Consider the following 12034-nt stretch of genomic DNA (forward strand, 5'->3'; position numbering starts at 1 on the left):
ATTGTGAATAGTATCCAAGAAGACCGTAAATTAGATACAGAAATTGAGGTACCAATAGAGGGGTCCATGGTAGAATATCAACAATCAATCAAACTAGAATTTGAGGATGCCGATGTTGTAGAAGAGATACTAGAGTCAAGCAAGGACATTGATGATACATATTTAGTTGACTCTAGTGTCATTAGTGTTGAGGATGTAGGCAGTCCCAATGTTTATGTAGTTGAGCGCATTGGTCTACACTCCAAGCATTTTTTCACATTGTGTTTGGATGATGATATAGAAATAGAGTCATCCGAGCCACTTGAGAAGTCAAGAAATGAGGAACAAGGTACCTACATTCTGAAATTCTTCTTGCCAGAAAGTCGGGAATACACATCTCATCTAAAGGCCAAGAAGTGTAGAATACCATATTATTTTATTGGGCCAGTCAGATTCATTCCACCACCCTAGAAGCATGATCATAGATCAGAATCAAAACTTGGGGTCCAATTCATAAGTTCAAAGTGGAGGCAGAAAGTGATTCCCGTCGTGCCGCGATATTAAATCAAACGCTTGTTGGGAGGCAACCCATCTTTACTGCTTTCTTTTATTTTATTTTTATTTTTTATAGTGTCGATTTTTGATTTTCTAGGAGCATGGAAAGCAAAGCTATTGGAAGGATGCAATAGCAAACCAGATGGTTGGAACTAAGTGTGAGGTACCCGCACGAAGGACCAAGCATGGGAGCAGTCTGAGTACCCCATGAGCTGCTGGTTCTTCAGCCTTTGGCCTACCAGGGAGTTTCTTTTACCCTCTTATTAGTTATGGTGTGCATTGGGGACAATGCAAAAATTTTAAGTATGGGGTGAGGATATTGTCTGGGTGACTTTTTATGCTATTTTAGTTGTGTTAATTTAATTGAATAATATTTTTAGAGAACAAAAATAGAAAAGATTGGACTTTTCCCAACGATGGATCTATTAGACAATTTTCTTTAGGGATTTAAGTCGAAAGGAAAAAGACAAAAAAAATTTCTTTTGTTAGGTAGTGTAGCAATTCCCCCTTGATTTTTCTTTGTGCCGCGGTTCTTTTCCAAGGGTTTTGTTTGAACCGGGTGTAGTTAGTTTTATTTTTTTAGGAATAGGAACCATTGGGCTATGAATTGAATTGAAGCAATATTTCTTAGCTTTGTTATACCTTGAGAATAGTTAGTACTATGGTTGTGATGATTAGGCTCGATTTTTGACACTCGCAGAAGTACATTAAATCGTAGATTCCTAATTTTGCTTAACTGCTTTAACTGGATTGTCGCGATGAAACCAATCCTGAGTGAGTTATGTGCCATGTCTGTGTGAGGTTCTGTATGTATTCTATGCATTGCATTTGATGTCTAGAACTTGCCACGTATGTTTGCAAAGTGAAATAGTAGTATTGTTCAGTCTAGGAAGTAATATAGGCGTTTATTTGTTAAGCCATATATATAAAGTTTACCAACCTAAATTTTATGTACCGTAGTTAACCCCGTTGAGCCTATAATCTTGTTTCTTTGGTAACCACATTACAAGTCGTACCCCTTTGTTTTAATCGACCATATATTTGAACCTTTTCACCTCTCATGAGCACTATGAACTTTGTAAAAGTTAAAGTGTGGGGTGGTTGGTTCGGCTTTGGCGTGGAACTAATGAAATAAGGAGAAAGGTGTATTGTTTTGAAAAAGTAAGAGCCACTTAAATTGAAAAAGAAAGAAAAGAAAAATTAGTTGTATTGTTGTGAAACATATTCCTTGATAGTGGTGACTCTTGATGTAATTGTGCTTAAAAAAATATGGGGTAATATAAATTGAAGTGAAGGTGGAATGTTCGGTTTGACATAAGTATGGGATGTGTGTTAAAGTATATGTATTAAAGTGCTTAAGGGAAGTGTAGTCACTCATATCCAAATGTATCCTACCCGACCCGCAGCCTACATTACAACCAATGAAAGTCCTTCTTGATCTTAGACTGAATGAACTCGATTAGTAGAGTATTACACTACGGGCAAGCCTATGGTGCATCATTTGTGGCATATGAATGTTATTTCTGAGAGCGAGTGAATTTTTTCTATCTTGAGTTCCTATGTTCTTAAAATTCATTGTGTGTGGAACTAAGCTCTTTGATTGGGTGAGGGCACATGATTCATAAAGAAAAGGTAATGTTGTTGACATCCATGTCAGAGTAAGTAAGTTTATTATGAATAAGGCATGGTATTTGTGAGTCGAATCTTGAGGCGAGGATGTCACACTTGTGTGCTTAAACTATTTTAAAAATTCTTGGTGTAATGAGTTAGGAGAATTGCTTAAAAAGGTCGTATCTATAAGTGTAGTTTGATTGCTCGAGGACGAGCAATATTTAAGTGTGGGGTATTGATGTGTGGCTATAATTCCATAGTTTCGTACATTATGTGACTTGCATTTTACATGCTTTAATGATAAATTACACTTTATTTGTGCATAATGGAGTTTATTTTATGTGTAGGTGAATTGGAGATGAAAGTAGAGCAAAAGGGATACTTAAACGTTCAAAGTATACTCGAGAACAGTGAAAAGGAGAGACCTGGCGAGGCCAGCCTAAGGCCAGGCTGGACCAGGCTTTAGCGTGGCGAGGCCAGCCAAATTCCAGACGTTAGGCTGGCGACGCCAGGCCTGAGGCCAAGTCCAATTCGAGTTTTGAAGACTTAATTCGTTCCGGATTTGACTAGGACTCGGCCCACACGTTTAGGGTTTCTTCTACACATATAAATAGACCTAAAACACCACTTGGAGAGAACGTTTTTCAGCAGCAAGAGGCTGGAACCGGAGGCAAGAATAGCTTGTGGAATCACCCGTTGGGAGTTAGAATCATCGATTTCTACATCTTTTCATCTTTACTCTGTATTTTAATTATGCAAAATATTTGGGATATTGTTACTATAAGTATGAGTAGCTAACTTCATAATCTAGGGTTTTGATAGAACCTATTGAAGGATGATTTTCTTGTTACGTTAATATAGATTTGTCGTAGTATTTTCTCTATTTGTTCAACTATATTATTCTTGTGGTTGATTGAAGGGCCCTCAATTAGCTGTGCCTATTTAGTATGTATTACTCGGGAGAGAGTGCATATTTAGGTAGTTGTTGAACAACATCACTCCTAAACGTATATGTGGGATCAATACGAAGGTTTAAAGGTGGGTTTAGGATTTTTTCTACACATATAAATAGACCTAAAACACCACTTGGAGAGAACGTTTTTCAGCAGCAAGAGGCTGGAAGCCAGAGGCAAGGAGAGCTGGTGGAATAACCTCTTGGGAGTTAGAATCATCTATTTCTACATCTTTTCATCTTTACTCTGTATTTTAATTATGCAAAATATTTGGGATATTGTTACTATGAGTATGAGTAGCTAACTTCCTAATCTAGGGTATTGACGGAACCTATTGAAGGATGATTTTCTTGTTACGTTAATATAGATTTGTCGTAGTATTTTCTCTATTTGATCAATTATATTATTCTTGTGGTTGATTGAAAGGCCCTCAATTAGTTATACCTATTTAGTATGTATTACTCGGGAGAGAGTGCATATTTAGGTAGTTATTGAACAACATCATTCCTAAACGTATATGAGGGATCAATCGGAGGTTTAAAGGTGGGTTTAGGGATAACGAAACCTTGATGCGATCTGAGTGAGCTATACTTAATGCCAGTTAGCATAATTCGGGAGAATATGCCTAGTAAATTGTGGTAATTACTCGGGAGAGAGTTACGACAGTTAGAGTGCTCATGGTCGATAGAGAAAACTTAGGCAAATTTGTAGAAAACGTAGCGGAAAAGATTCCAATAATAGTGGAAATCACAACCTTAGATTATTCCAATTCTTGTTTACAACTTGTTCATAGTTAGCTATTAATTATTACATTTTTATTACGTAATATTTAGTTAATAAAACCCAATATGCTACTTAAATATTTCTGAAGATTGATTGTGTGAATTTGTGCGAGTCTAGTAGCTGTGTTTGATAGGTTAATTCCTTGTGGGATTCGACTTCGGACTTATTAGCCGGAATATATTTGCAACGACCGCTTAGTACTTTTTATAAGGCATAGTTGGGCGTGATCAAGACAATATTTCTAGAAATAGTTTTAGCTCTCTTTATAATGTAATGCCAACAATAAGAGTTCAGATTGCAGTACTTGTATAAAACATAGAGTGATCCTAACTAGGACAGTAGCTAGCAGATAATTGTTGAGCTAGATTTGTAATTCCTCTCACTTGGCAGTTAATGAAAATACTTAATTACAAAAAAAGCTACGCCTCAATCCCAAATAAAGTTGGAATCGGCGATATAAATCTTCATTTCTTTCCTTAAACTCAACTCATATTATCATCATGCCAAAATATGAGTTGAGTTTAATGAAATAAGTGAAGATTCATATCGTTGATTCCAACTTTGTATGGGATTAAGGGATAGTTATTAGTGTTATTGTATATTGTTCAAGATAGGGAATTATGTTGAACAATATATGCAAATTTTGATATTTTTTCAAGTGCATGTAATTATAGTTATATTAAGAATTAAAAATTAACATAAAAAGTAACGAAGATATTAAATCGGACTGTAAAAATTACCCTTCATGATTTCTCCTTCAATGGCAACAGTCAGTAACCTTGATCATGAAAATTAATGATCAGTTAAAGGGACCTAAGAGATACCCGACATAATGATTCTAGAACGTGTTTGCAAAAATATAATTTCCTATTGTCGTCCTCTTAACTCCTTTTAATTTGTCCCTTCAAGTAATTAAAAATTTGACATCCATGCGATATTCTTTAAACCTCAGATTAAAATCTTGTTCCCTAATCTATATCGACAGTTGAAATTAGTTTTCTTTATCTGTAGATAATTAGTTTTAACTTGCTGAGTGTTTCGAAGTTTCATACGACTGTAGTATAATTAGTTAATTACTAGAATAAGGAATAGCACTAGCTGGTTTAACAAATTTACTTTCAAATTAATTACAGTAAAGTATATTTTACATACTCAAGTTATATACTCAACTTATAAACTTAATTTGCTATTAAATAGCATTATTTTAGTGAAAGTGAAAAAGAAAAAAGAAAAGCAACAACGTCAAGAAAATAATGGAAATAAGGCCACCCTCTCACATATTTAAGTCATCAACAAAGGATTCTATACGTCGCTTAATGGAAATTATACTTCAAGACGGTCACAGCGGCTTTTGCCGCGATGACTCAGCGAACGACACATGCCCTTGGGGGGGCCAAAGACCCCTATTGCGGGTCGGCAAGCGGACGGCTAGCCATGCATCGCTTCTAGTCCAGATTCTTACTTAGAGACGTTTAGTCATAATCTAATGCATTGTAGCTTCATGTTTGTTTGCCCTTAAAATCGGATAATAATTAAATTTATAAGTGATTTTAAGGATACGCGGATTAATTTGATACAAAACGATAAATTGGATTGAAACGAACAAATAGAAATATAGTAAAATCAAACCACGCGGGGAAGATGTCTTCAGCCTTAGTGAACTATTTGCCCTCGACCCCGGCTCAGAATGGTCAATGTTGATGAATGAAAGAAAAGCTTAGAATAGCGGTAAAAATAATAGTATATTTCTTTGGAATGCGTGTTACAACGTGCTTAATGAATCATCACATCCCCTTTATATAGTAGGGGAATTTTACTTTAAGTATAACTCTATAAAAGGTAAAAAAAAATATCTTATTGGTTCTTCATCGATACGTGCCGAGATCTACGCCATAATATTCGACCGGTCACGGATATTACGGCCTCCTGTTGGCCGTGCTTGATTGCCCGGTGACGCTCTCCGAAGTCCTTCACGTTTTAGGTCGATCTCGAATCATGACCCCGATATTATCGAGGGTCGATGGTCAGCCCCCGTATTCTGACTCAAGGTTATCCTTGCTTCGATTTCGATCTTTTGTAATCATATCTCGAGCTCGTTTTACCCTGTTGAAGGTCGGAGTGTATCATGAGCCCGATTTTTACCCGTACACAACGTTACTGGCTTTTCAACCAAGAGCGATAACTAACTGTGCGAATCAACGGCTCGTACTAAATTAAATTATTATTGCAATACTGTCATTAGTAGGATAAAATTCACATGTCTCACGGCGGTCTAATCCTAGCTCACGTTTCCTATTGGTACGTATCCACCCCAATTGCCTCCGATTAAATGGCCAAGAATGTTCATCTCAGGATGACAATAAGAAAAACTACGGCTTTCACCAATTCAGTTTCGACATTCCAGCCATTAAATTGGGCTTATTTTTACCAACTTTTATGTAATCTATACTTCGATGTTACCTCGAATCCTTCCAAGTTTTTCTTGAATTTACAATCAACTCGTGATTTTTGGGGAAATAAGGAACTTATAGAGGCAAATATTAATCTGTTACTAGCTAATTAAGTATTGTATAGTAACAATTTAATGATGATTGATTACAGTTGCAGAATGTTGGGCGTTGATGAATGCCTTTTCCCAACGCCAAACTTGATTGTGATGCCCACCTAATGTTTGGACTATTGTTTAGAAGATGATTGATCATCTATCGTGTAAGACGAGGCTCCTAAATAACTTAACATATCGTGTAATTCATTAATTCTACCCTTTAATGGTTCCTCATAATAGGTTCTAATTTCGTAACTGTCTTTACAACATACGAAGGGTACGGACATAAGGTAATTGGCAGAGGAAACAGGATTGCTTGCTTTTAGTTAGAGTGGCGTAGAAAAAGAATGAAACGATGTGACTTATATATTCCGTCACTACTAAGCACCAGCCTTAGTTCGCTCAATAAACAGTCATTTTCTTATAGTGGAAAATGCTTTTAATGGGACTTGTGACCAAAGTTAGGTAGTTTATCTCCAAATCTACTGTGCTACATGTATACGGCTAAAAGCGATTAGTCCGTTATACGAACCGGTCAAGATGATAATACTTTGATCGAAGAGCGTCTTCGTAATATCAGGTTAAGGTCCGAAGTCAGGTCATCAAGTTTCGAGTTCTAGGACCGATCAATGTCAAGCTCGATATCATTATCGAGCTCGAATCCAAATCGAACTATGAGGCGAAGCGAAATTATCGAGCTTAAGATTCATAGGCCGACCGGCACCGACCCTGAATCGATACCGGATTCCGAGTCACAATCGAGCTCGAGTCAAGATCGAGAGCTCGAGTCAATATCGAGCTCACAGACAAGAGTCGTTGTAACCACACTAGGAGAGAGAATCTTGGCGGGAATTAGGGAAAAACTAATTCATCATGGGTTCCCCACTATGTATTTTTTATTTTTAAAGTAGGATTCTTCCACTATAAAAGGGATGGTTGTTGTTTCTGTATGGGGACATTCACATTGTAACAAGCATACTATTTTCTCATATTGAAAGATTAACCTTTTGAGCTCCATCATTTCGTCTTATTTTGCTCATTCATTTTCCTCCTTTCAACTTGTTTATCTTTCATTCTTTATAGTCAAGATTGGATATTTCTATTTCTCTTTACGATTTGTGTCAAGTTATACCACATACCCTTAGAACTACGTACAAATTTAACTCTATCCTTTCAACTGTGTTTATCTTTCATTCTTTATAATCAAGATTGGATATTTCTATTTCTTTTTACGATTTGTGTCATGTTATACCACATACCCTTAGAACTACGTACAAATTTAACTCTATCCGTTTTTCGGGTAAACAGTTTGGCTCCCACCGTGGGGCTAAGGATAACAGTGTTTATTTGATACAAATCTACAACACACACCATTTTACGCTTGTCTTTTGAAAGTGTCTTTGACTTCGGATTAGCACTGGCAAACCCTCAATTATTGGCTTTACCGATCGACAACGAAGTCGGCCTTTAAGATGAAACCAACAACTTGACGCTCAGGGCCGGAAGGCCACTTATCGATGTCGTGGAAGCTCGAGTCGGAGTACCTGAAGCTCGGGTCGAAGTACCACTAGACGTTAAGTCGCATGTGGCCCTTGAGACAAACCAACGTTCTGAACCTGAAAATAATGTTCATGGCGGTACTCGATCTGCAGCTCGAGACACCCATAACGTTAAGAAAAACGGAGTCAGCTTGCGTATGATTTTCTCCTTTCTTTCGTTTATATATATTCGATGCTAACTCATTGCAGGAGTTCGACCAAAGACATTGAGACCTCAGGTTTTAAAATACGCGTTGCACTCTTTTTCTCTTAGATCGGTTTTTATCCCAACCGGAGTTTTCCGGCAAGGTTTTTAACGAGACAATAACTATGTGCTACCTGAGGACAATTCAATAGTATCCAAGGCTTTTTTACAATCAACCTCAAATACTGGGGGGCTTTACCATCGAATAAATCGAGTTCGATACAAGAAAGTTATTTCATACCAAAGTCATGTCAAACAGGGTCTCGATAGGGAAAAGTGTAAGGGCCAAATGGTCAAAACGAACCATGTCCGCATAGTTTTGCTCGAGCCCTGGCACAAAATACGAACACATGTATAATGACCTATTTACCGATAACTCATATTTTGAAAATTTCGTTGTGCTTCACGATTCAAACAGGCTTAAGGGTCGACCACTACCGAAGGAGTTTTGAAAAACTTACACCATAAAGCCTACGGGCTACAATACTTCGAGTTCGAGTTCGAGCAATCACTTACTCGACTATTGAGCCTAAGGGCTATCTTACTTCGAGTTCGAGCAATCACTCACTCGACCATAAAAGCCTACGGGCTACAATACTTCGAGTTTAAGTTCGAGCAATCACTCACTCGACTATTAAGCTTAAGGGCTATCTTACTTCGAGTTCGAGCAATCACTCACACGATTATTGAGCCTAAGGGCTATCTTACTTCGAGTTCGAGCAATCACTCACTCGACCATAAAAGCCTACGAGCTATAATAGTTCGAGTTTGAGTTCGAGCAATCACTCACTCAACTATTAAGCCTAAGGACCATTATGGGTATGTTACTACAAGATTCGAAAATTACCCATTATTTGATAAAGAAAACTAAGGGTTTATTCTATTCTAAGCTCAAAACATACTCGAACTTAGTTATAAAAAACAGTGCGGTCATGGCGTTGATCAAGCTATCCGAAATCTCGAACATATTATTAAACTCGGGGACTCACCCTTGCGTGTCTAAAAAACCTAAGGGTTTTGTTCTAAGTTCGAACTAGTATTCGCTCGATTACAAAGGCTGCAACAACAAAATTTTCACAAGGCAAAAGCACAAAACACGTTTTGAGCATAAAAACTAAGAAGGCATTCAAAAGAAGTTTTTCTATCATATATTGGTAAAAAAGGTTGTGTACAAGAGACCAATCAAGGCCTTGCAAAAAAAAAAGGAAACTAAGTTCTAACTACGGCCGGTTTTCGACCTCTTCTTCGGGAGAAACTTCACCTTCAGGGCCCTCATCGGATCCGCCTCGAATGCCTTCTTCATCATCATCTTCGTCATCGAAGGCGGCAAGCTTCTTGGCTTCATCCTCAAGCACCTTGGCTCGGGCTATCTCCTCTGAGAGGTCAAAACCTCGAGTATGGATTTCCTCGAGGGTCTCCCTCCGGGATTGGCACTTTGCCGAGTCTATGATCCATTGCTCTCGGTCAGAAGCCTCCCTTAGCTGCATTTGAGCAGCCTCAACATCAGCCCGGTATATAGGAATGGACTTGTCCACCAAGACTTTTGTCCTCTCGATCTCCGCCTTGGCCTTAGCAATCCCGGTTTCGAGCTCCTCGATCCTCTTGGCTTGGGCCGAACTTTTCTGTTTGACGCCCCAAAGTTGGACCTCGGCCGATAATAGTTTGGCCAAGGTAGCTTCTTTTTCTGCAGCCATGCGGTCCATGGTCTCCTTCCACCGATCACACTCGGCCTTGAGCTGATCGACATCTCCCCGAAGCAACCCGATCTTTTCAACCTTTTGTTGCAGCTGAGATAATGAAGTGTTAACCTCCACAGTTGGGTCGAGTCTGTACTCTATCAAAAGGATGCTCACCTGTTTATCTAGCTCATCCTCTTCCTCACGAGCCTCGGCCAAATCCGCTTGAAAATCGTTTATAGTCTCATCAATTTGGTAGCAAAGAAGCTTCAGAGCATTCCTCTCCTCCGAGACCTTATGGAGCTCGATCTCACACTCGCTGAGCTCAGCTCAAAACTTGGCAATGGCCTACACAAAAAGGGAAAATGCAAGTCAGATTTAGAAGAGAGTAAAGAAACAAAGTGCAGTAAATAGATTATTACCCGATATATGAGACGTTGGGCCTCTTCTAGAAGAATAGAAGCATCACTAATATCAGAGGCGTCATCGACTCCAATAAAGCAATCCTGAAAGGGATCCCCTACACTAGAGCCTCCGCCCATATCAGGGGTCTTCAAATCTCGAGCTTCCCTTAACGCCTCCTTAGAAAAATTCAGAAGAGGAGGCAAGTGACCTGTTGTCATGGTACCGAGTAAGTCGCTCTGGACGCTCTGATCGATCTTCGAGTCTCATAACCAGCCCCGTCCAGTGTAGTCGTAGATGGCCAAGAAACGATTTCGACCTCTGGTAATTCAGGACCCTCACCCAATTTCTTTTTGGAAGCCTCCTCGACACGAGGCTTGATTTTAGCAGTCGCCGTCAGCTCGAAAAGTTTGGAAACCTCGATGGATTTCCTAGGTCGGACAGTCAGTGCCGAGGAATTTTCCTCTTCTTCATCTTCTTCGTCTCTCAGACTTTGGACCGAGTCCATTGTAAGGGCGATTACTTTTCTTCTCACCCTTCGAGGTTTGGGCTTGGGGTCCTCGGACTGCGAAGCAGTTTTCCTCTTCTTATCTTCCCCTGGTTTTGGAGTTGGGGACTTGGTTCCTTCCTCACCACTTGAAGGCCTCAAAATGGCATCCTTGGCCAGGCCTACATAAAAGAAAGTTTGTGACGAATGAAGTGTAAAGAATGTTTCAAAAGAACGTGAAAAAGGAGGCCCTTACCATGATTCTTGGCCTCCCATCTGCCTTTTGCCAAATCACGCCATGCGTGTTCGGCATAAGTAGAAGTCGAGTCTAACTTCCGAACCCAATCCTTGAGGTCAGGCACCGCTTGAGGCATCCAAGGAACAGCTGCATATTGAAAGGGGGATCAGGCGAAGTCGAAGAAGGTACGAAGAATAAAGTTTAAAAGATCACTTACGGTGAAAGTTCCACTCCTCAGGGAATGGCATTTTCTCTTCCGGAATAATGTCACGGGTCCTCACCCGTACAAATGGCTCATCCAACCCTGATCCTTGTCTTCGTCGATGCTCGAGATCAATGCCTTCGTTGCCCGGTGTTGGAGCCTAATTAGTCCTCGATAGATTCGAGGTCGATACAACCGCATAAGGTGATTTAGAGTAAACTCTAGCCCCCCGGTCTTGCTAGAGAAGAAGCGATGTATGATTACTATGCGCCATAGAGAGGGGTGAATTTGGCCAAGAGTGACTTGATATCTTTTACAAAGATCGATAATCACTGGGTCGAAGGGACCCAACGTGAAGGAGTAAGTATAAACACTTAAGAACCCTTCCACATGAGCGGTGATGCTCTCTTCGGGAGATGGAATTTGCAACACGACCTCGGGACCCCAGTTGCAGTCCCTCCTTACGGCCTCGGGTGGTCCTTTGTTATCGAGCACATGTACATCGACACATGCTCACATCGGCCCGGGATCGATGAAGGGTTTTCGACTTTGAAATCAGAATTTAGAGTACACGGGCCGGTAACATACTCGTGGGGAAGCGGATCCACCGGCGCCTTGTCACCGGACGGCTGGGAAGAGGAGCAAGAAGCTTTCTCCTTCTGCGGTACGGTTCGCCATTTGTATAAGTAAAGAGGAGCGAAGGAAGATAAAAAGGTGGTGGTTTCAACGCTGATGAAAATGGCTCTACAGGTGGCGAAAAGGAGACGAAAAGAGGGAGAAGATTTAGAGGTATGATTAGAGCAAAAGGTAAAGTTTGATTCAATGAAGGAGCGGGCTATTTATAGTCTGAAGAGTGGCGG

The sequence above is a fragment of the Nicotiana tabacum genome, chromosome 17 (assembly GCF_000715075.1).
Source record: "Nicotiana tabacum cultivar K326 chromosome 17, ASM71507v2, whole genome shotgun sequence".
NCBI lineage: Eukaryota > Viridiplantae > Streptophyta > Magnoliopsida > Solanales > Solanaceae > Nicotiana > Nicotiana tabacum.